Source organism: Balaenoptera physalus (assembly GCF_965194825.1).
Source record: "Balaenoptera physalus genome assembly, chromosome: 16".
Classification (NCBI taxonomy): domain Eukaryota; kingdom Metazoa; phylum Chordata; class Mammalia; order Artiodactyla; family Balaenopteridae; genus Balaenoptera; species Balaenoptera physalus.
The window spans coordinates 35,143,628-35,168,127 of NC_138898.1; the positions used below are offsets into that span (position 1 = coordinate 35,143,628).

General features: G+C 39.7%; 1 pseudogene across 1 annotated transcript; it reads right to left on the reverse strand.

Moving 5' to 3' along the window:
* Nucleotides 1-1,429: 1,429 nt before the first annotated feature.
* Nucleotides 1,430-24,267, reverse strand: LOC309646077 (pyridoxal kinase pseudogene; annotated as a pseudogene). The gene is made up of 3 exons: nucleotides 24,182-24,267; nucleotides 23,145-23,218; nucleotides 1,430-7,606 (listed from the first exon to the last, which is right to left on the reverse strand). The product of its transcript is annotated as a pyridoxal kinase pseudogene (transcript).
* Nucleotides 24,268-24,500: the final 233 nt, after the last annotated feature.

Sequence of the window (24,500 nt, forward strand, 5' to 3'; positions counted from 1 at the left end):
GAAGTTCTCTGTTAGTCTAGTGGCTTGGACTTGGCGCTCCCACCACAGGGGCTCAGACCTGACCCCTGGCCTGGGAACCAAGACCCGAAAGTCACGCGGCATGGCAAGTAAAAAACAAACAGAAAACAGACAAAGCCCAATGCAAATAATAAAAACAAAACCGAACAAACAAACACACAAACAAAAAAAGAAAAGAAAACAAACAGACAAATAAAACCCAAAACAAATTAGAAAAACAAATCCAAGCAAACAAAAAGCAAAGCAACAAGCAAACAACAACAACAACAAGAAAAAAAATCACAAGGAAAGCATAAAACCAGAAGACACCCAAACAAACAAGAGAGTTCAAAACCAAAACCTATAGTAAAAACAAAACTAACCTAAACAGAAAACAAAAAATAAAAGAAAATAAAAAAAGAAACTAAAAGAAAAGCTAATAGAACAAAAGACAAACACACAAAAATGACAAAAACAAAAAGAAAAATAAAAAAAGAAATAATGGACATAGAAACAAAACAAAACAAATTAAAAAACACAATGGAAGAAAACAACACAAAAATATCCAAAAAACAAACCAACAGAAAAAAGACCCAAAAGAACACCAAAAAACAACAACAAAAAAAGAACAGAACAATAACAAAGAGTAAAAAATAAAATAAAATTAGAAAATTTAAAAATATATTAGAAAAAATAAAAGTGAAAAAGAACAACAGCAACAACAAAACAAAACACAACAACAGCAAAAAAAAAAAATTAATTAATTAGAAAAAATTCCCTGGTACCTCCACTATCAGTGTCCTTGTCCTCACGGTGAAGTGCATGCAACCCCTGCCTCCCCAGGTGGCCCTCCAAGACCTCTAGGTAGGTCTCTGGACCCGCTGTGTCAGCCTCACCTCTGCGTGTATTCCTTTCAACCAGCATCTGCTCCTGAAGCTGGCCCGGAGCACACGTGCCTGTGTAAACCAGCTGGAGTGCAGGCCTCCATGGGTGTGCCTGCAGGGGCTTGCGAAGCCAGAGGAGGCCTTGAAAGTGGGCGGTGCTCAGCCCGCGTGGACCCATAAGGCCAGAGGAGGCCCCGTCAGGGGACACATGCAGGCCGCCAGGACCCACGCAGCCTGTGGAGGCTTTGTGGGGTGTGCAGTGCTCGGGTCCACTTGGACCCGCATGGCCAGAGGAGGCTTTGGTGGTGGCAGGGCTCAGGTCCAGTACCCACGTGGCCTGCAAAGGCTTTGGCTGGTGTGGGGCTCAGGCCCAGGACCCTAGCAGGCTCGACAGGGCCTGAGCAGGTGGGGGAGACCCTGGCTTGTGGGGAGGGTGAGCCCAATCAGGTGTGCACCCGTGTCACTGCCCAAGGTGGTTGGGCCAGTGGGTGGGGAAGGGTGCCACCATGGAGGCCCTGCCAATTGCGCTCCACTCAACAATGGTGCTTCACTTCCCTGGTGGCCCAGGCTTTCTCCACCAACCTTCCTTGCCATGGAGCCCTTCCCTTCTGCTGCCCCATGCTGCCTCCCCACCACCAACAGCCATCCCCTCCCTGGGTCCACCCTCCAAATTCCACTCTCTGGCACCCAGCCCTCCTCCTACCAGGGAACACAGCTCAAGCTGGGGTGTGCAAGGCTGTGGCATGGACCATGTGCATAGGTCCCACTCTGTCCTACCCTTCACTGACTGGCTGCTGCATTCCCCTCCAAACCCCCTATCCCCCAAAGGTCCCTCTCTGTCCCCGCTGATCCCCTCTCTGTGAGTGGGCCCCTCTGAGTGTGGGAACCTCTCTTCTTGCCCAGCCCCACCTCAGGGGTGCTGGTCCCATCCCACCTCCACTTTTCTTCACCCCCTCCTTCCCTCTCACATCCTACCCAGTTGTGCGGGGATTCCTCCCATCCCCTTAGGTGTCTGAGGTCCCTCATTAGTGCTCAGTAGGTGCTCTGTGAGAATTGCCGTGATGCATTCTTGTTGCACTTGTGAGGAGACGCAAACTCCACATCCTCCTACTCCACCATCTTAACTCCACCTCCAAATCAAATATTTCTAAATATAACAAAAAACTATCCCCAAATCTTTAAAAGATCATGTGATCTAGGATTAATCTTTAATGAATGAAAACAAGTTTAAGTTTTTGGTTTGATTAACACAGACATGTCTTTAGAGTCATAAACATTAAATATAATACTTTTATTTTACCTAGGTTTACTAAAAGTCAATAAGCTCATATTATCTCTGTTACAAAATTTGTCAACAAGAAAATTAACTTGATAAGATGATATTTTTGTAAGTAATAAATAGAGATAAATGGGATAAAAGTTTTTAAGTGAACTCTTTAAGAATGATTTTTTTGTGGTATGTCTACCTAAAAATAGTTTCTCCAGACTTGAAACTTTAGAGTTTTCCTAGATTAAGTTAAATGATAGGAGTTCATTGAATATACAGATAACTTCCAATTAAGGTAAAATACTAAAACAGTAATTGCTAAGAAAGTCTAAATTTACCTACTTTTGTCTCCTTATTAGAGAAAAACTAAAGATGCTTGAGTTTGTTGGACACACGTCTTGTACCCCAATGAGGGAAGAAATTAGGTTATGAGAAAACGTATGTTTTTAGAGATTATGGAATATGTTCACAAGTTTGCCAATCAGGAAATGCTGATATGACAAACAGTTCACAATTGCTTGCATCTTGGTTTTTGCCAGAGATTAAAGTTTTTTAAAAGGTTAAAATTGATAATATATAGGTAATTAAAGATATTAGAAATAATAAGGAAAATATTTCAGTATACAATGAAAATAAGATGTGTGTTTTCAGTAAAAGAAAGTATGAAGAATGGAAATGCATTTTGTTAAGGGAAAAGAAAGTGATTTTTGTCCTGAAGCATCTCAAAGAGAGATATTAAGCTAATTAGGCTTATTCAGTATGTTAAATTATGTGGGAAGCATTGTCAAATAAAAGGTAATGTTAAGTCTTCTTCATGTTATATCTACATAAGTGTGTATTATGACTTCCAGAAATTATGTGAAATTCCTGGAAGTCTTATATGTCCTGATATAAAATGTTATGTTGTCATCAAAACTGAGGCTTATGCTAAAGCGACTGAACCCAAGTATCAGGAGAATGCCCTAGATTACTTTCATGCAAAGGCAACAACAACAGAATCTCTATAGATAAAATCCATTCCGCTTCTGCAAGAAAATTGACACCTCATTGTCAGGATTTTGCCATCCTGATGTCCTTGTAACATGGCAACAGTCTGTTCCTAAATAAGAGATATTAAGGTGGGTAAGCAATAGCTGTGAATTAAACAGTCAGGGCTATGGAAAACCCAAGATGGCTACTGGGTTCTTCCCAGCTCTCTGGCGAACCCCATTTTTCATGTGATGGATTAAAGCCTTCTCTTTCTGCAAGGCTGATGATGTCACGATGGTAAAGAAACTGTTAGAAAATGTGTTTTCCACTTGGAGAACATCTTCCATAATCCCCAGTGATCAAGACACTCACTTCGTTGGGCAAATCATATGAGTCTTAAAAAAAATCTTGCAAATTTCTTGAAATTATCACTGTCACTGTCACCTTCAATCATCAGGCAAGGTCAATAAAACTAACGGAAAAACTGGACTTGAGCAGAACAAAAATTAATTACATGGGATTGAATGAACTGGTAAATACAATTTTTATGACTTTTTGTCTGAAATATTACTGGCTTTTAATTTTTGTCTTCCAGATATAAGGGAACCTTTCCTCTTAAGCTAATTATAACTTACAACAATTTTGTAAGTTATATCTTTATAAGCAGATTGAAGCATTTATCTTTCCTCTCTACTTGATCCCTCCAGAAATTGGAAACTCTTAGGTTCCCAGCAGCATTTCCAGGTGAATAAGGAAGGCCACTTCCTGGCAGGTGCAGGAACCTCAAGATATTTTAGACTTCAAGAAGAGAGGTATACACCTAAATCTGTAGGTATTGCAGGCAGAATCTGATGGCAAGTTCTTGGCATGGCTTTCCTGGTCTTGAGAGGACTTTTAAAAGTTCAATTTGAGATTCCTCTTGAAAAGTTCCAGCAAAGCCAAATTTAAAAGAACCTATACAATCAATTCCACTTATGTAAATAATCAGGCCAAGTTTATTGAAATCAGACTTATTTTTGCAAATAAATCAGTCTTAATTAGACTGTATTTGGTAAAAAATAAAGATAATTTAGAGAGAAAAATCATGTTTCCATAATATATCTTTGTGGATATTGAAGTTTTGTATATACCGAGGTTTTCTATTTACTACCTACATCCAAGATGCCTCTTTGTTGCTATGTTACATTATTGTAAAGTTTATTGAATTATTGAAAGGATATTCTAAGCTTGTTTCTGAAGCTGATCACAGTAATCTATCTTTGGATGAAGATCAGATGCCACATGACCTGCATCCAGGAGATCATGCTTACTGGAAAAGACATCATATAAAGGACTCTCCAACCTAGATGAAAGGATCCTTATCAGGTACTCTTAAGTAGCTCATGTACAGTGAAACTTATGGGAATTGACTCTTGAATTCATATTACTGACTTAAGAAAGCCTCTGCACCTGACTGTTCTATAGAAAGGACTTCTGACCTCAGATGACATCCACACCAGGACAAAAAGATGACAGCAATGGTAGACAGCTGACCCAAGAATCTGGACTGGGCCTGTAAGACTCATCTTATTAATTCAATTGTACTGTTTACCAAATACTCATCTCCCTATCAAAATTGAAAGTCATTGTTTTACTTCTAGCTATACTTTTGCTGCAGTGTTCAAAATGGAAAGAAAATTCTTTAGTAAAGTTGTCACAGAGTATAGCTCCTGGGGGCAATCTAACTGACTGTTGGATTTGTCATCAAATTCCTCCATCAGTACAAGACCAACTTGGCCCCTCCTAACACCTATATCATGACTTTTCAGATGTTTCTAACGTTACCACCCACCTTGACTGACCTCCTTCTGGCCTAACCTTTCAGGTTCAAATTCTTCAACATATTAATTTGTGTATCCTTTGTCTGATACTATTCATGATCCTTAGAGACCTGACACAACTTACCCTAGGACACCTCACTCTGTTCCTTACTTAATTAACAAATGTCTTAAAGAGAAAAACACAAGAAAATTATGCCAGCAACTCCCTTATGTCAAATACCATACAGATAGCTTTTGGAAAGCCTACAAGAGAAATGACCCATGGTTTAATACTGCATTAACAAAACTTCCAACTGATGAAGCTATCAATGAGAACACTCTAGGAGGGATCACTTGTGCTCCCCCATCTTTTGTCTTCATGTGGTATTGGAATTGATCCACCTTCCTAAAGATGGGCACATAGTCTTACTAGCTGGCAAATAGAAGGTTTATTTTTACTAGGATAATATGTTACTCCATTGTCTATACATAAGTAAGTAGATGACCCTCCTTTCTCTCTTCAGTACAGAGTCAAGAGATCCATGTTAGCAAGATGCCAAGATACCTCATGACAAAATCTTTTGGCAATCTTGGTTCCTAATGCAGGAGTATGTGTAAACAGAGATACGATTAGAAATCTATCACCCACCATTGGTCAAATAGTTGAGGAAACTGCAAAAAAGCATTGCAGCATAACAGACATCCCTAAATTCCTTAGCCCATATAATATTAGATAACAGAATTGCCTCATATTTTTGTTGGTTAAACAAGGAAGCATTTATGCTATTGCTCCCACTACTTGCTGCACTTATATCAACAGCTCTGGAGAAGTAGAGGCACACACACACACCATTTCCCAAAAGGGTGAAATGGCTACAAGATCAGACATTTTTTTCCCATTTTGCTTACAAATGATTATCATTGTCATAGTACGTATTATTATTCGTTTCCTGGCTAAGAAGCTACTCAGGACATGTATCACTACTTGCTTTAAGCCTACTGTTAAAAGCAGGTGTAACATAGCCAGGTCATGGAAGAAACCTGAATGCCCATCAACAGACGAACTGATGAAGAAGATGTGGTACATATATACAATGGAATATTACTCAGCCATAAAAAGGAATGAAACTGGGTCATTTGTTGAGACGTGGATGGATCTAGAGACTGTCATACAGAGTGAAGTAAGTCAGAAAGAGAAAAACAAATATTGTATATTAACGCATATATGTGGAACCTAGAAAAATGGTACAGATGAACTGGTTTGCAGGGCAGAAATTGAGACACAGACGTAGAGAACAAATGTATGGACACCAAGGGGGGAAAGCGGCAGGGGGGTGGGGGTGTGATGAATTGGGCGAATGGGATTGACATGTATACACTGATGTGTATAAAACTGTTGACTAATAAGAACCTGCTGTATAAAAATATAAACAAAATAAAATTAAAAAAAAGCAGGTGTAACAATGTTTATGTGACAATTCAACATAATTGATAAAATCTATAGCCTATAAAATGTTTCCCCATTAGCATACGTCTGTGCTTGCTCACTATGTCTGATTAGACCCCGCCCCCCCTCCCATCCCCCAAGTGGATAACTAGGCAAATCTCTTCTTCTTCTTTTTTTTTTCTCATGAATGAAAGAAATGTCAAATTTTGGTCACAGCTCTAAAGCAGACGTTACATTTTTCACAAGGATGGAAATGGAGACACCTAATGCTGGGCATTAAGGAGGTGGGTTCACACGGCCCTCACAGCACTATGGCCTGGACGATGATCTCTGGGTTCTTGATGTCCTTCTTGCTCTGGACAGTCCTCAGCTACAGCTGGGCTGGGCTGGGCTTCAGTCCTTCCCCAGCCTTGGCTTTTGCATACCTGATGGTCTGCTGCAGAACATGGTGCATGGCCAACATGGTATTTTCACAGGCCACCTTGAGACTATTGAGGTGCTTATGCATCCATGCCAAGAGCACGGCAGTGAAGAGGTCCCCGGTGCCTATGAAGACTGTGTCCACCTTGCACATCTCCATGTGGATGCTCTGAATCATCACAGTGCCGTCAGGGGTCTGGGTCCTCTGGCTCCCTGGCATGATGCCCCTCGGGGGTGGCAGGTCTGAGCTTGTGATGACCACCATGTCAGGGCCCATTAAGTGCAGCACGTCCATCACTCACTGCTAAGTCTTCTTCCTGGCTGTGGATCTTTCTCCAGCTCAGCAACTCAGCCTCAAATTGGTTAGGGGTTATGATGTCTGCAACTGGCATGACCTCCTCTCTGTAAACCAGAAGAAGGTCCTCAGGGAGGTAGATGGAACCTTCTCTGTTCCACTTGTCTCCCATCACGGGGACGTACATGACCAAGAGACTGGAGTTCTGCTGCTTCAGCTCCTTCCTGGTGTCCACCACCATGGCCAGGAAGAACTTGTCTTGCATGTAACCTGTGAGCACATAGTCATATTTGTTCATGTTTTTCAGCTCCAGCCCGTCATACAGCTCGTGGAGCTCATCTGAGTTCAGCGCTTGGCCATTCCAGTGCAAGTAGCCCGTGTGGTTTGAAAACTGGACAGAGTTCACTACATCAATCTTGAACCCCAAAACCTGTAGAGGGAGCGTGGTCGCCCGGTTGCCCACGTAGCCACAGATGACATGGCTCTGAATGGAGAGCACCTGGCAAACTTCCTCCTTGCCAGGTTTGCCTCAGTGGCAGGGCCGGGCAGGGTCAGTGTCTCCCCCGCATGCTGGGGCTGTGCTCCACTTGGCTCCAGCTGCACTCAGGCTCCGCTCTGCTGCAGCCCTGCTCAGTGCAGGCACTCTGCTTGAACGATGGGCCACCTCCCTCTTAGGCAAATCTCTATACATGTATAAACAACAAAAAAAGGAAGCCTAACAGTGAGGGACATGATGGACCCAGGGCAGGCAGCAACTACCCTGGCATTGAGGGACAAATATTTTGCTCATCAGTGCTTTCTATTGAAAGATTTGCAATCAGAAGGGAGAAATAATGGAAGGAAATTTTCACATATTGAGGTATGGGAACGTCTGGTTTCTGGATTGTACATGATTTGACTTAAATTTTATGTTAACCTAAACAGCCTGTTTGTGGTCTATTGAACATACATTGTACATCTGCTTTAATCATTAAAGAAAAGAGTACATTGACTAGAAGTAAAGAATGTCCACATTAACAATAAAGATTAAATGCCTCTCTTCCTGTGATGCCAATGCTGGTATTCCTTCAGTGATAAGACTGCCTTCCTAGGTGTCAAGGACATACTGACTTGCTGTGTATGTGCTGATCATTTTATTTTTGAAACCTTGAAAGGATAGTATCCCTGACTTGTTTGATGTTCTTTGTTCTGACAAGATGTACAACTGTGCTGAAAACCATGCTTCTTCAGAGCAGTTCCTCAGATTAATCTAAGAGGCTGTCTCCCCGACCATAGTCCTCAATTTGGGCCAAATAAAACTCTTTTATTTTCCTATTATAGATTTTTTATTGATTATTTTTGAAGACATCTGTGTGAGAGCTGAAACAAGAAGGCAGACTTCTGCTTTGCTCCATCTCAGCTGGGCACAAGCATGTTAGAGATGACTCAAATTTTTTGTTGTCTACCACAAAAGCACCTTGAGTATTAATTTTGGAGTTAAAATAAATTTTAGCTAGTAGACAAATTCACAAATATGGAACCATCGAGTAGTGAGGCTCCACTGTATAGAGATATGGACTTAACACCCAGGAGAAAGAGCTAAAAGAATTAGAAATAGTTGCCTCTGGGAACAGGACACTGGATGGCAAGGAGTGAAGTATGGGACTGTTGCTTTTAATCAAGTATAAATTTTAATTTGTTAACAAATTTAAAATGAATAATTTTTCAAAAATATTTTAAACCACTCCTTCTTCCATGACTTCTTCTCCCCTTCTTCCAGGCTAGTGGAAAATGTAATCCATCATTATTGGGTTTCACTTCCCTGACCTCCAGCATCTCAAGAAGATCCTGAGATTATTTTAGAAAAGGCAGAGCTTTCTGGAAGGAGTCTCTGGACTCCAGTCTCACTGGTCTCTAAAAATTTGTCTTCTCTAAGTACTTACTTGAAAGAAATGTCTCTCTTTTTCTGAGCCCAGTTTGAGACTGGGTCTTGCCCTGTGGCTTCCAGGGCCACAATGAATACCTCTCTTGCATTTTTCTGGGAAGAGGATGGTTCTTGGGAAGGGGGTGGGGGCAGATGGCAACCTCAACTTCTCAGTGGGAATTGCAAATGACAGTTGTTTCCAATCCTTGACCACTGGGAAGGGTAAATTCAAGCTTGCAGTTTCCTGAGTCATGAAGGCAACATTTAGCCTTTTGGTGAGCACTATCTGTGTCCCAGACACAGAGTCTAGTTCTTTGTATGCATTATGTTACTTAATCCTCACAACCTAAGGGGACATTTTACAGATGAGGAAACTGAAGCTTAGGGAGCTTAAGCAATTTGCTCAAGGTCACCCAGCTACTAAGTGGCAAACTTGGGATTTGAACTTGCACCTGGTTAACTCTCAAACCAGTGCTCTCAACAGCTCACAATACTATTGGCACACACATGCAGTGTTCCTTTTGCAAATTTCCAATTCTACTTAGTTTTGATAGGTTGAATTTCTGGCAGCTTCTGAGAGTTTATTGCCATTTATGAGGATTTTATCTTGGCAGGATGGTTTCCTTAGAGTCCACCGAGGAAGGTGTGTTTTTTATTGCTTCTCACTTTGTTTAGACTGTTCCTTCCATCTGTACTGCCTTCCCTGACCCTTTCTTTGTGTATAATTCCTACCCAGCCTCTAAGAACTAGCACTGTAGGTGGTGAGGCTGTGGGAAGCACAGGTGGAGGAAGGAGAAATTTTAACCTTGAATGAAGATTGACATTTAAATTTTTACCTGGAACTGGACTATCTCTTACCAAACTGAGATTTTTTTTAAAAAAGGACCAGTGGTGTTGGGAGCACTTTTCATGATCTAAGAGGGCCCAGATATTTTATAAAAGTTGCCCTGATTTTCATCCAAGGAGGGAAAAATTAATACCCCTTCTCACATCAACAGACAGAATGGGAAACAAATAAAATAGTTTAAAAAAATTATGCAGCATGTGTCTTGCTTAGTTATTGTACTAATAATGCATATATTTATATAATACTTAACATGATTGCAGGCTTTCTACTGTTTGGATAAATATAATTTATTTTAAACCATTAAATCTACTGTTTTGAATTGTCTCAGTTTCCCCCCAATTTAAGACTATGCTGGACATCTTGCTAAATTTTTGTTCATGTATGTAAAAATTTAAAGGGTTTTGGTATGATTGCAATTTTTTTTTGACAGAATATTCTCTCCAGCAATATATCAGAGCTCCTCTAAGATTATTATGCATTATTACTATCACTGTCCTGTATTAAATATTGTGCTCTACTAGGCCCTTGGGATACCTGCCTTTGACACTCAACTGAAATAGCAAGGGACATATGGCAACAATATAATAATGATAATGTATGTGTTTATTATTTTACAGTTTCATTTACCTTAATAAATGAACAGTTTCATGTACCTTTCACATTCAAGGCTTCTCAAACTATACTGTGCAGATGAATCATTTGGGTATCTTGTTAAGATGCAAATTCTGACTCAGTGGGTCTGTGTTGGGGCCTGAGAACCTGCATTCCAGCAAACTCCCAGATGATACTGATGCCACTGGTCTCAAGACTACATTGTGAATAACTAGTCTTTGTTCATCTTAATTCCTGTGATAATCTAACGAATAACAAAAACCTCAGGTTAAGTAATTTGTCTTCAGTCCTGACAATGCAGCTTCTTTCAGTCATTCATTTGTTCACTCACTCACTCCTTCAGGCACTGTGGAGACTGCAGCCAGTGAAACCAAGCCCCACCTTTGTGGGACTTGTCTTCTAGTGGAGAAGACCGACTATAGGTGAGTAAATAAATAAATACAAATAAAACAATTTCAGGTAATAAAAGTGTTTACAAAGGAAAATAAAGCAGGGCAAGAGATTGACTATTAACAGGGGTCTTCTGGATCTAAAGTTTATTCCCTATACTCGTTGATTAAAGATATGGCCTTCACTATTGCATAACACTTCGTAGGTCATGTTTTGCTATCAAACCTCTTCCCCCTACTTAGTTTTCACAATATCCCTGTGATAAGTTTAGGCAAGGATTCCACACAATCCAGCTGGTGAACCATTCAAACTTCTTGAACTAAAATACAGAGGGAGAGAGGCACTCTCCTTAAATAAAAGGTACTGTAAAAGGTCTTTTGTTTTCATTTGAGTTGACAAAGGGACCCTTGGCCTCTTCTTGCCAGTCTCACTCATCGAGGTCGAAGGGGAAGGGAGATGGGAGAGATGACTGCTTGTGTATGTATGTGTGTGTGAGTATGTGTGTGTATGTGCACCACACTCAATCCATTTGTCTTGGAAGACTGCGTCTAGCTGTTAGGATATTTTGGTTGTAGGCAACATAAACCAATTCTGTCTTAAAAGGGTAAACAAATAAAATTGAAAGATATGGTTAGGTAGGTATAGTTAACAGAATCAGGGAAAAGCTCCCCATTAAACTTTGGAAAGCACAGAAACCATGGCAGATCAGGGATCTAAGGAGTCCCTTTAGGCTTCTCTCTTCAGATGAATGGGCTCCATATGGTTTCAGGCTTTGTGTCTGTTAGGGGTTGAATTGTATCCTGCCAAAAGATATGTTGAAGTCCTAGAACCCAATACCTGCAAAAGTGATCTTATTGGGAAGTAGGGTCTTTGCAGATGTACTCAAGTTAAGACGAGGTCATACTGGAGTAGTGTGGCCAATCCAATATGGCTGGTCCCCTTATTAGAGGAGAAGTGACAGAGACGTGTGGGGAGAAGACGTCCACTGACAATGGAGTCAGAGAGTGGAGTGACACATCTAAAACCCAAGGGATGCCAAGGATTGCCAGCAAACACCAGAAGATAGAAGAGGCAAGGATGGATTCTCCCCTACAGATTTCAGAGAGAGCATGGCTCTGTCAACAACTTGATTTCAAAATTCTAGCCTCCAGAATTGTGAGACAAAAAATTTCTATTGTTTTAAGCCATTCAGTTTGTGGTACTTTGTTATGGCAGCCCTAGGAAACAAATACAATGTTTTTCTGCTCCAGGTTTAAACTCCAAGGAGCAAACATCTGAGTAGCCCAGCTTATGCCATGTGCACACTCATGAGATCATATTTGGAGGGGTGGGCGGTTCTTCAAAGGGTAAATAGATGCTGTTGCCAGGAGTAGGGAGAATGGGTGAGGGCAGCAAAATAAGGATATGCACCTGGTATGAACCCATGTGTGCTGTTGGAGCCTCATGACCTGAGGTGGGGGTGGAGGAGTGATTTAGGAATGTTCAGGCCACTTCCTTGGGTTGCTCCAAACCCTGGTGGTGTTTCTGTGAGCTCTTCCTGACTGGAGCAAATTCAAACCTCTTTACAAATTGAACATTATCACAAGGATCTTGATAACTATACTGAAATTTTCCAGTTTTTAAATCACCCACCCACATATGCACCAACCCAACCATTTATCTGTTTATCCACCCATCCATCCACTTGTTGACCTACGCACCCTTCTCATCACTGCTAACTGATCTATATGCTTATCCACTCATCTTCTACTCTACCACCTGTTCATCTAACTATCCATAAATCAGCACCTACGTCTGTCAGGCAATATTCTTTTTTTTTTTTCTTTTCATTTTTTGGCCACACTGCACACCTTGTGGGAGCTTAGTTCCCTGGCTAGGGATCGAACCTAGGTCCATGGCAGTGAAGGCACCGAGTATTAACTACTGGACCACCAGGGAATTCCCCATTAGGCAATGTTCTTCAGTTCTTTCATTCATTCACTCATTCATTCAATAAATCAATCAGTATTTGTTGAGTGCCTCCTCTGTGCCAGACAATGTTCTAGGTGCTGGAGATAAAGCAATGAATAATAAGATATGGTCTCTGCCCTCATGGAGTTTGCAATATTGTTGTAAATGTAGGTGTTAAACCAATAACTAGGAAGACAATATGTGAGGCAACTTCTCCTTCTGTCGTAATTCTTTTTCCCCTGATGCCTCTCTCTGTTTAGTGTGTATGGAAAACTTTGACTTTGGAAAATTTACAGAGTATATAGCATAGGCAGATGACTGGATTGGAGAAAAGGAACATCACTTCCTGAGGTGAGTGAGATTGAAGTCCAACTAGACTCTAAGCTCCTGGAGGGCAAGAAGAGTGTATATTTTAATTCATCACTTTTTCCCAGGACTTGTCACAGAGAAGGCACCAAACAAACATTTGCTAAATGATAAAGAGGGCAAATATTTACTCTGTAATTTCCTGAGTTTTGACCCTTTGAAATATTTTTTTTCTGATTCCGGCACTTTCAAGATCATAGTTTATTTATTACTTCAGATAAAAAGATAGTATACATATTAGGGAATCCCTTAAAATTCAACTCTAGAATTATACAGCATCTATAACTTTTGCACTGAATGTTAACCGAAAAAAATCTCTAAACACCTGAAAGCCCCACTAGTAACATGAACTATGGTAATAAAAAATTTGACATTTAATTTGTTCAATATATAGTATTTACATTATGAAACCAATGGTGATACGATAAACAGTGATAAATAGTAAAAATAAACTTTACAAAGCAAAGTTTTATATTCTTACAATATGCTAATTATCATAATTGTATATAAAAATTAAAACATAGCAGAGTTTTCTGTTACAGAATTCTTAATTATCTGAGTTGTAGTCATTACTTGCTAACGATTTACATGCAACAATTGCTAGTACTGACATTTGATTTTTTTCCCCCAAAAAAGTGTGAGTAGATATTTATTTAAGAGCAGACATTAATTTACTTGTGGACAGAAAAAGATAAAATTGTACTCAAGATTAGTACTGGTCACAAACCTCTTCTCTATAGAAATGATAAAAATAGTAAGACTGAAAAAAATTCCTGAAAGAAGATGCATAGGCAAAGAGTACCATGAATGGCACAGCTCAAAAAATCTTGGGACCAATTAGACACACATCTTTCCTCTCTCCTTCAATGATGAGAGGTCTATTCTGCCATCAAATTATAATAACTGTAGCAAGTAAGGGATACCAGGTGTACAATTAATTAAACCTTGCAAAATACCAAGATGGGCAGGGGTGGCCAGAAGAAGGAACAATTTCCATATAATTCAAACTATATACAGCATAACTAGAATGGGAGCTCATCCCAAACTGGCTGTGTGAAACAATTGGACTTTTATGATTTAATAGTTAAAATTATAACAAGTGTAATAATACAATAGATTTACATGGGAAGCAAGAGCCAAGGGGCACTTTATATTATTTACTGTGTATTTCAGTTTAAAAATAATTTTGCTAAGTATACATCTCAACTGAGGTCTATGTATAAAATGTACTAATAGATACAGATATTTACCTTTGGTGACTTAAAGGCCTTTTTGTGACTTCTGTCTGAATTGCGGACAGAATGCTAGATGTACATGCACATGTGGAAAAACTCAACCTGAGGTAATCCAAAAGATATGCATGTGAGGAGCCTGGAGGTACTCTGACAGTCAAAGCACACCAGAACCCAAACAGGCAACAGTGAGGATGGCAACAAGGAATGGAATGCCAGTATGGCAGAAAGAGGAAGGCCAGCAGAATCCTGCATACATACACAAAAGAAAAAGCCACCCACCATTTCATAAAACAAAAGCCAATTATAGTGTGGGAAGTGCAAACTGCAGAAAACCAGAAGTCCACAGAAGAAAAACAACTGGCTCCTGTGAGAGAAAGGAGGACGCTTGGTTCTGAGCAGGGTCACTTGGTGAAGGCTGTCACCATCGCCCACAGCACCTCGTTGGTGCTGGCCTTCAGACACTCCACCTCAGAGACCCTTTGAAATATTTAAAGACAATATTTTAAAAAAAAGAAACTAGGGTAGACCTTAAGTAATATTTTTACAGATTTCTGTAACTGTTCTATCTCCATTGTAGAGATAAAAAAACCATCCCAGGAAACTGAGAGGAAATATAGACAAAAGGATTCACAATAGACAATTCAAAGATGATTGTACTTTAAGGACTCCCAAAGAGCAAAAATAAATGCTAGGAAAATCATTCTCAGCATTGTGAAGCTTGGCAGGACTCAGACAAAAAACTTATTTCAGTATATTTTCAACATATGTTATAATGCTTTTAAAAATGCATTTTTCTCGATTATAAAATGCATGTCAGTGGTAGAAGATGTAGAATGGAGAGCCCCACGGGGAGCCTCACACTCTCCTCCTCAGAGGATCACCTGAGTTCTTCCACCCCCTTTTTGGGAGAGTTCCTGAATGAAAGCCAAGCTGTTCCTATGCTCCTCTGACAGTCCTTTACTGAGGAGACACCAAAGGGCAATAAGAGGGAATTTTATGGCACCGCTGGTAAGTGGTGCCTTCAGTCCAGCTACTTGGGACCCAGCTGGGAGAACTTGAGACAGGTGGCCACACCAGGGATATTATCAAATGGAGATTCTAGGTTTGAGAAGGTTCCCTCCATCTATTTCCAATTGAGGTGATCAGGTAGCAGTGGGGAGGATGGAAGTGAGAGAACACAGCACGTCACACCTGCCAGCTGCTGAGTCTTTGGAAGTCTCTTTATAATTTCATTTATTTATTTTTACTAAAGTATAGTTGATTTACAATATTATGTTAGTTTCAGGTGTACAACACAGTGATTCAGTTTTTAGAGGTTACACTTCATTTATAGTTATTATAAAATAATGGCTATATTCTTTGCGATGTATAATACATCCTTGTAGCTTATTTATTTTATACGTAGTAGTTTGTACTTAATCCCCTACTCCAATGTTGTCCCTCTCCCCCCTGGTAAACACTAGTTTGTTCTCTATATCTGTCAGTCTGTTATATTCATCCATTAAAAATTTTTTTAGATTCCACATATAAGTGATAACATACAGTATATTTGTCTTTCTCTGTCTGACTTTTTTCACTTAGCATAATACTGTCCAGGTCCATCCATGTTGCTGCAAATGAATTTTTTTTATGTTTGAGTAGTATTCCACTGTGTATATATACCACATCTTCTTTATCCATCATCTGTTGATGGGCACTTAGGTTGCTTCCATACCTTGGCTATTATAAATAATGCTGCTATGAACATTGGGGTGCATATAACTTTGGAAGTCTATTAGTTAAAATCCCAGAAACACACAAAATGTTATCCATAAGCCACTATCCAGAAATGATAAACTTGTTAATATTTCAATGTAAGTTTCTTTAGTCATTTTTTTTCTGTCTGTATATAGAAAAATATTTTTGACAATAATAAGGTTCATATATATACTGTTTTATAAACTGCCTCTGCCATCTAAAGGATTAATGTATAATACATTATGTATTAATGTATTTTTTTCCCATTAAATATTATTAGTCAATGGATATTTGTTTACTACCTGGCCCTACTATGCTACTAGCTGTGGGATTTTTTTTTTAAATAGATTTATTTATTTATTTTTGGCTGCATTGGGTCTTTGCTGCTGTTCATGGGCTTTCTCTAGTTGCGGTGAGTGGGGGCTAATCTTCAGTGTGGTCCACAGGCTTCTCATGGTGGTGGCTTTTCTTGTTGAGGACCAGAGGCTCGAGGTGCACGGGCTTCAGTAGATCTGGCATAGAGGCTTAATAGTTGTGGAGCAGGGGCTTAGTTGTTCCACAGTATGTGGGATCTTCCGGGAACAGGGCTCGAACCCATGTCCCCTGCATTGGCAGTAGGATTCTTTTATATATATATATATATATATATATATATATATATATATATATATATATATATATATATATTTATGTTCAGATTTTCTTTTCTTTTTTTTTATACAGCAGGTTCTTATTAGTCATCCATTTTATACACATCAGTTTATATATGTCAATCCCAATGTCCCAATTCATCACACCCCCACACCCCTCCCCCATGCCGCTTTCGCCCCTTGGTGTCCATATGTTTGTTCTCTACATCTGTGTCTCCATTTCTGCCCTGCAAACCGGTTCATCTGTACCATTTTTCTAGGTTCCACATATATGCGTTTATATACGATATTTGTTTTTCTCTTTCTGACTTAGTTCACTCTGTATGACAGCCTCTAGATCCATCCACGTTTCTACAAATGACCCAATTTCGTTACTTTTTTATGGCTGAGTAATACTCCATTGTATATATGTACCACATCTTCTTTATCCATTTGTCTGTCGATGGGCATTTAAGTTGCTTCCATGACCTGGCTATTGTAAAAAGTGCTGCAATGAACATTGGGGTGTATGTGTCTTTTTGAATTATGGTTTTCTCTGGGTATATGCTCAGTAGCAGGATTGCTGGATCATATGGTAATTCTATTTTTAGTTTTTTAAGGAACCTCCATACTGTTCTCCAGAGTGGCTGTATCAATTTACATTCCCACCAACAGTGCAAGAGGGTTCTCTTATCTCTACACCCTCTCCAGCATTTGCTGTTTGTAGATTTTCTGATGATGCCCATTCTAACTGGTGTGAGGTGATACCTCATTGTAGTTTTGATTTGCATTTCTCTAATAATTAGTGATGTTGACCAGCTTTTCATATGCCTCTTGGCCATCTGTATGTCTTCCTTTGTGAAATGTCTATTTAGGTCTTCTGCCCATTTTTGGATTGGGTTGTTTGTTTTTTTAATATTGAGCTGCATGTGTTGTTTATATATTTTGGAGATTAATCCTTTGTCCATTGATTCATTTGCAAATATTTTCTCCCATTCTGAGGGTTGTCTTTTCATCCTTTTTATGGTTTCCTTTGCTGTGCAAAAGCTTTTAAATTTCATTAGGTGCCATTTGTTTATTTTTTGTTTTTATTTCCATTACTCTAGGAGGTGGATCAAAAAAGATCTTGCTGTGATTTATGTCAAAGAGTGTTCTTCCTATGTTTTCCTCTAAGAGTTTTATAGTGTCTGGTCTTACATTTAAGTCTTTAATCCATTTTGAGTTTATTTTTGTATATGGTGTTAGGGAGTGTTCTAGTTTCATTCTTTTACATGTAGCTGTCCAGTTTTCCCAGCACCACTTATTGAAGAGACTGTCTTTTCTCCATTGTATATCCTTGCCTCTTTGTCATAGATTAGTTGACCATAGGTGCATGGGTTTATCTCTAGGCATTCTATCCTGTACTATTGATCTATATTTTTGTTTTTGTGCCAGTACCATATTATCATGATTACTGTAGCTCTGTAGTATAGTCTGAAGTCAGGGAATCTAATTCCTCCAGCTCCTTTTTTTCCCCTCAAGACTGCTTTGGTTATTCAGGGTCTTTTGTGTCTCCATACAGATTTTAAGATTTTTTGTTCTAGTTCTGTAAAAAATGCCATTGGTAATTTGATAGGGATTGCATTGAATCTGTAAATTGCTTTGGGTAGTATAGTCATTTTCACAATATTGATTCTTCCAATCCAAGAACCTGGTATATCTCTCCATCTGTTGGTATCATCTTTAATTTCTTTCATCAGTGTCTTATAGTTTTCTGCATACAGGTCTTTTGTCTCCCTAGGTAGGTTTATTCCTAGGTATTTTATTCTTTTTGTTGCAGTGTAAATGGGAGTGTTTCCTTAATTTCTCTTTCCGATTTTTCATCATTAGTGTATACGAATGCAAGAGATTTCTGTGCATTAATTTTGTATCCTGAAACTTTACCAAATTCATTGATTAGCTCTAGTAGTTTTCTGGTGGCATCTTTAGGATTCTCTATGTATAGTATCATGTCATCTGCAAACAGTGACAGTTTTACTTCTTCTTTTCCAATTTGTATTCCTTTTATTTCTTTTTCTTCTCTGATTGCCGTGGCTAGGACTTCCAAAACTATGTTGAATAATAGTGGTGAGAGTGGACATCCTTGTCTTGTTCCTGATCTTAGAGGAAATGCTTTCAGTTTTTCACTATTGAGAATGATGTTTGCTGTGGGTTTGTAATATATGGCCTTTATTATGTTGAGGAAGGTTCCCTCTTTGCCCACTTTCTGGAGATTTGAGGTAGGTTCCCTCTATGAACACTTTTTGGAGAGTCTTTATCATAAATGTGTGTTGAATTTTGTCAAAAGCTTTTTCTGCATCTATTGAGATGATCATATGGTTTTTCTTCTTCAATATGTTAATATGGTGTGTCACATTGATTGATTTGTGTATATTGAAGCATCCTTGCATCCCTGGGATAAATCCCTCTTGATCATGGTGTATGATCCTTTTAATGTGTTGTTGGATTCTGTTTGCTAGTATATTGTTGAGGATTTTTGTATCTATGTTCATCAGTGATATTGGTCTGTAATTTTCATTTTTTTGTAGTATCTTTGGCTGGTTTTGGTATCAGGGTGATGGTGGTCTCATAGAATGAGTTTGGGAGTGTTCCTTCCTCTGCAATTTTGTGGAAGAGTTTGAGAAGGATGGGTGTTAGCTATTCTCTAAATATTTGATAGAATTCACCTGTGAATCCATCTGGTCCTGGACTTTTTTTTGTTGGAAGACTTTTAATCACAGTTTCAATTTCAGGGCTTGTGATTGGTCTGTTCATATTTTCTATTTCTTCTTGGTTCAGTCTTGGAAGGTTATACCTTTCTAAGAATTTGTGCATTTCTTCCAGGTTGTCCAGTTTATTGGCATAGAGTTGCTTGTAGTAGTCTCTTAGGATGCTTTGTATTTCTGCGGTATCTGTTGTAACCTCTCCTTTTTCATTTCTAATTTTATTGATTTGAGTCCTCTCTCTCTTTTTCATGATGAGTCTGGCTAATGGCTATCAATTTTGTTTATCTTCTCAAAGAACCAGCTTTTACTTTTATTCATGTTTGCTATTGTTTTCTTTGTTTCTATTTCATTTATTTCTGCTCTGATATTTATGATTTCTTTGCTTCTGGTAACTTTGAGTTTTGTTTGTTCTTCTTTCTCTAGTTGCTTTAGGTGTAAGGTTAGATTGTTTATTTGAGGTTTTTCTTGTTTCTTGGTAGAGGTAGGCTTGTATAGCTATAAACTTCCCTCTTAGAACTGCTTTTGCTGCATCCCATAGGTTTTGTATTGTCGTGTTTTCATTGTCATTTGTCTCTAGGTATTTTTTACTTCCTCTTTGATTTCTTCAGTGATCTCTTGGTTATTTAGTAACGTATTGTTTAGCCTCCATGTGTTTGTGTTTTTTACGTTTTTTCCCTGTAATTGATTTCTAATATCATAGCTTTGTGGTCAGAAAAGATGCTTGATATGATTTCAATTTTCTTAAATTTACAGAGCCTCGATTTGTGACCCAAGATGTGATCTAGCCTGGAGAATGTTCCATGAGCACTTGAGAAGAAGATGTAATCTGCTGTTTTTAGATGGAATGTCCTATAAATATCAATTAAATGTCTCTGGTCTATTGAGCTTAAAGCTTGTGTTTCCTTATTAATTTTCTGTTTGGATGATCTGTCCATTGGTGTAAGTCAGGTGTTAAGGTCCCCCACTATTATTGTGTTACTGTCGATTTCCTCTTTTATAGCTTTAGCAGTTGCCTTATGTATTGAGGTGCTCCTATGTTGGGTGCTTATATATTTATAATTGTTATATCTTCTTCTTGGATCAATCCCTTGATCATTATATAGTGTTCTTCTTTGTCTCTTGTAATAGTCTTTATTTTAAAGTCTATTTTCTCTGATATGAGTATTGCTACTCCACCTTTCTTTTGATTTCCATTTGCATGGAATATCTTTTTCCATCCCCTCACTTTCAGTCTGTATGTGTCCCTAGGTCTGAAGTGGGTCTCTTGTAGACAGCATATATATGGGTCTTGTTTTTGTATCCATTCAGCCAGTCTGTGTCTTTTGGTTGGAGCATTTAATCCACTCACGTTTAAGGTAATTATTGATATGTATGTCCCTATGACCATTTTCTTAATTGTTATGGGTTTGTTTTTGTAGGTCCTTTTCTTCTCTTGTGTTTCCCACTTAGAGAAGTTCCTTTAGCATTTGTTGTAGAGCTGGTTTGGTGGTGCTGAATTCTCTTAGCTTTTGCTTGTCTGTAAAGCTTTTGATTTCTCCATCAAATCTAAATGAGATCCTTGCCGGGTAGAGTAATCTTGGTTGTAGGTTCTTCCCTTTCATCACTTTAAGTATATCATGCCACTCCCTTCTGGTTTGTAGAGTTTCTGCTGAGAAATCAGCTGTAAACCTTATGGGAGTTCTCTTGTATGTTATTTGTCATTTTTCCCTTGCTGCTTTCAATAATTTTCCTTTGTCTTCAATTTTTGCCAATTTGATTGCTATGTGTCTCGGTGTGTTTCTCCTTTGTTTTATCCTGTATGGGACTCGCTGTGCTTCCTGGACTTGGGTGGCTATTTCCTTTCCCATGTTAGGGAAGTTTTCAACTATAATCTCTTCAAATATTTTCTCTGGTCCTTTCTCTCTGTCTTCTTCTTCTGAGACCCCTATAATGTGAATTTTGTTGCATTTAATGTTGTCCCAGAGGTCTCTTAGGCTGTCTTCATTTCTTTTCATTCTTTTTTCTTTAGTCTGTTCTGCAGCAGTGAATTCCACCTTTCTGTCTTCCAGGTCACTTATCCGTTCTTCTGCCTCAGTTATTCTGCTATTGATTCCTTCTAGTGTAGTTTTCATTTCAGTTATTGTATTGGTCATCTCTGTTTGTTTGTTCTTTAATTCTTCTAGGTCTTTGTTAAACATTTCTTGCATCTTCTCGATCTTTGCCTCCATTCTTATTCTGAGGTCCTGGATCATCTTCACTATCATTATTCTGAATTCTTTTTCTGGAAGGTTGCCTATCTCCACTTCATTTAGTTGTTTTTCTGGGGTTTTATCTTGTTCCTTCATCTGGTATATAGCCCTCTGCCTTTTCATCTTGTCTATCTTTCTGTGAATGTGGTTTTTGTTCCACAGGCTGCAGGATTGTAGTTCTTCTTGCTTCTGCTGTCTGTCCTCTGGTGGTTGAGGCTATCTAAGAGATTTGATGGGAGGAACTGGTGGTGGGTAGAGCTGACTGTTGCTCTGGTTGGTAGAGCTCAGTAAAACTTTAATCCACTTGACTGTTGATGGGTGGGGCTGGGTTCCCTCCCTGTTGGTTGTTTGGCCTGAGGCAACCCAACACTGGAAACTACCTGGGCTCTTTGGTGAGGCTAATGACAGACTCTGTGAGGGCTCACGCCAAGGAGTACTTCCCAGAACTTCTGCTTCCAGTGTCCTTGTCCCCACGGTGAAACAGAGCCACCCCCGCCTCTGCAGGAGACCGTCCAACACTAGCAGGTAGGTCAGTTTCAGTCTCCCCCGGGGTCACTGCTTCTTCCCCTGGGTCCTGATGCGCACACTAATTTGTGTGTGCTCTCCAAGAGTGGAGTCTCTGTTTCCCCCAGTCCTGTCAGTGTCCTGCAGTCAATTCCCACTAGGCTTCAAAGTCTGACCCTCTAGGAATTCCTCCTCCCGTTGCCGAACCCCCAGGTTGGGAAGCCTGACGTGGGGCTCAGAACCTTCACTCCAGTGGGAGGACTTCTGTGGTATAATTGTTCGCCAGTCTGTGACTCACCCACCCAGCAGTTATGGGATTTGATTTTACTGTGATTGCGCCCCTCCTACCGTCTCACTGTGGCTTCCCCTTGGTCTTTGGATGTGGGGTATCTTTTCTGGTGAGTTACAGTCTCTTTCTGTCAATGATTGTTCAGCAGTTAGTTGTGATTCTGGTGTTCTCACAAGAGGGAGTGAGAACACGTCCTTCTTCTCTGCCATCTTGAACCAATCGGCAGGAGTATTCTTAACCACTGAACCACCAGGGACGTCCCTTGCTGAGGGATTTTAAAGATGTATTAATTAGAGTTTCTAGCACCAAGGAGATTACAATTTAACTAATAAGAAGACATAAAATAGGTATAGTAATAAAATAGCTAAATAATATGACAGCATTAGAAGAGTCCACACATCACAGTTTGGGGAAGATTTTTTGTTGATGGGGATATAGAATCAGAAGACTTGAAATTATCTCAACAATGTTGTTCACTAAATGAATTTGCCACACAATCATTTTCAGTCTCCTCATCTATAAAATGGGAATAAGGATAAAAACAATAATGCCTACTCTGAGAGGTTGTTTTGGGGTAAAATAACAACAATAACTTTAGTAATAGAAGTAGAAGGCACTTATACAGATCTTACCATGTGCTGAGTACTGTTCTAAGAATTTAACATACACTAGCCAACCAAACATCATGGCAGCCTTAAGTAAAGAACTGTAATTATCCCCATTTTATAGATGAGGAAATGGAAGCACAAAGAAGCTAAATAACTGGCCCAACACCATACAGTTTAGAAGGGGCAAAGTGGGCTTTGAACCCAGGCAGTTTAGCTTTGTGTTGACTATGTATCTGAAAGAGGTTTTGCAACAGGAAAATGCTTTATAAATGGTATTATAAATTTTACTGTAAATAAAAAGTTCTAAATGAGAGCCCCTGGGCTGTTAGAACTGTAGGTTTCTTTTTATTTTTTGACCACACTGCATGGCTTGTGGGATCTCAGTTCCCTGAACCCAGGCTGCGGCAGCAAAAGCCTGGAATCCTAATGACTAGGCTACCAGGGAACTCCCAGAACTGTGGGTTTCAATGCAAGAGGTTTCCCTGGTGGCACAGTGGTTAAGAATCCGCCTGCCAATGCAGAGGATATGGGTTTGAGCCCTGGTCCGGGAAGATCCCACCTGCCACGGAGCAACGAATCCAGTGCGCCACAATTACTGAGCCTGCACTCTAGAGTCCGTGAGCCACAACTACTGAAGCCCGTGTGCCACAACTACTGAAACCCACGCACCTAGAGCCTGTGCTCTGCAACAAGAGAAGCCACCACAATGAGAAGCCCGTGCACTGCAACAGAGTAGCCCCTGCTCTCAGCAACTAGAGAAAACCCGCATGCAGCAATAAAGACCAACACAGCCAAAAATTAAATAAACGAATAAATAACTAAATTAAAAAAAAAAAGGAGGGGTTGGGGAAGGCTTCTGGAAGGCATGGCCCTTTGAAATGGGAGCAATGTCTCCGTTTTGAAATCAGCTGCTGTCTGTGTCTTTCACTAGTCTCAAGAGTGAAATCAGAAAGTGAAGAGACCATCTGAAACAAGGACAAAAGGAGTATGTTGGTCATAACTGAGATGTCGAGAGGCATGGCTGGACCTGGGATTTCATCAGAGCCCTGTCTCTTTCTCACCTTGTCTTGGCTCTGTTTTCTTCTGCAATGGTGTTATTCTCAGGCTGACTCAACTTGGTGAAAAGGATGACCTTCACTATGCCCATTATGACTGCACAGTTGGAAATGCTGAAAGTTCTGACAATGTCCTGGGAAGGCTTCCCATCAGTCTGGTGGGAGCAGGTGCCCACTCTTGGGAGGGTGGAACCAGCCTCAAGTGAATCACATGGACTGAGGAGGATTCTTATGGAATGAGAGTGGGATGGGTTCTCCAAAATAATGAGATGCTGGGCAGAAAAAAATTATGTCTGCTCTCGACTTGCTACTCTGTGTGGTCCAT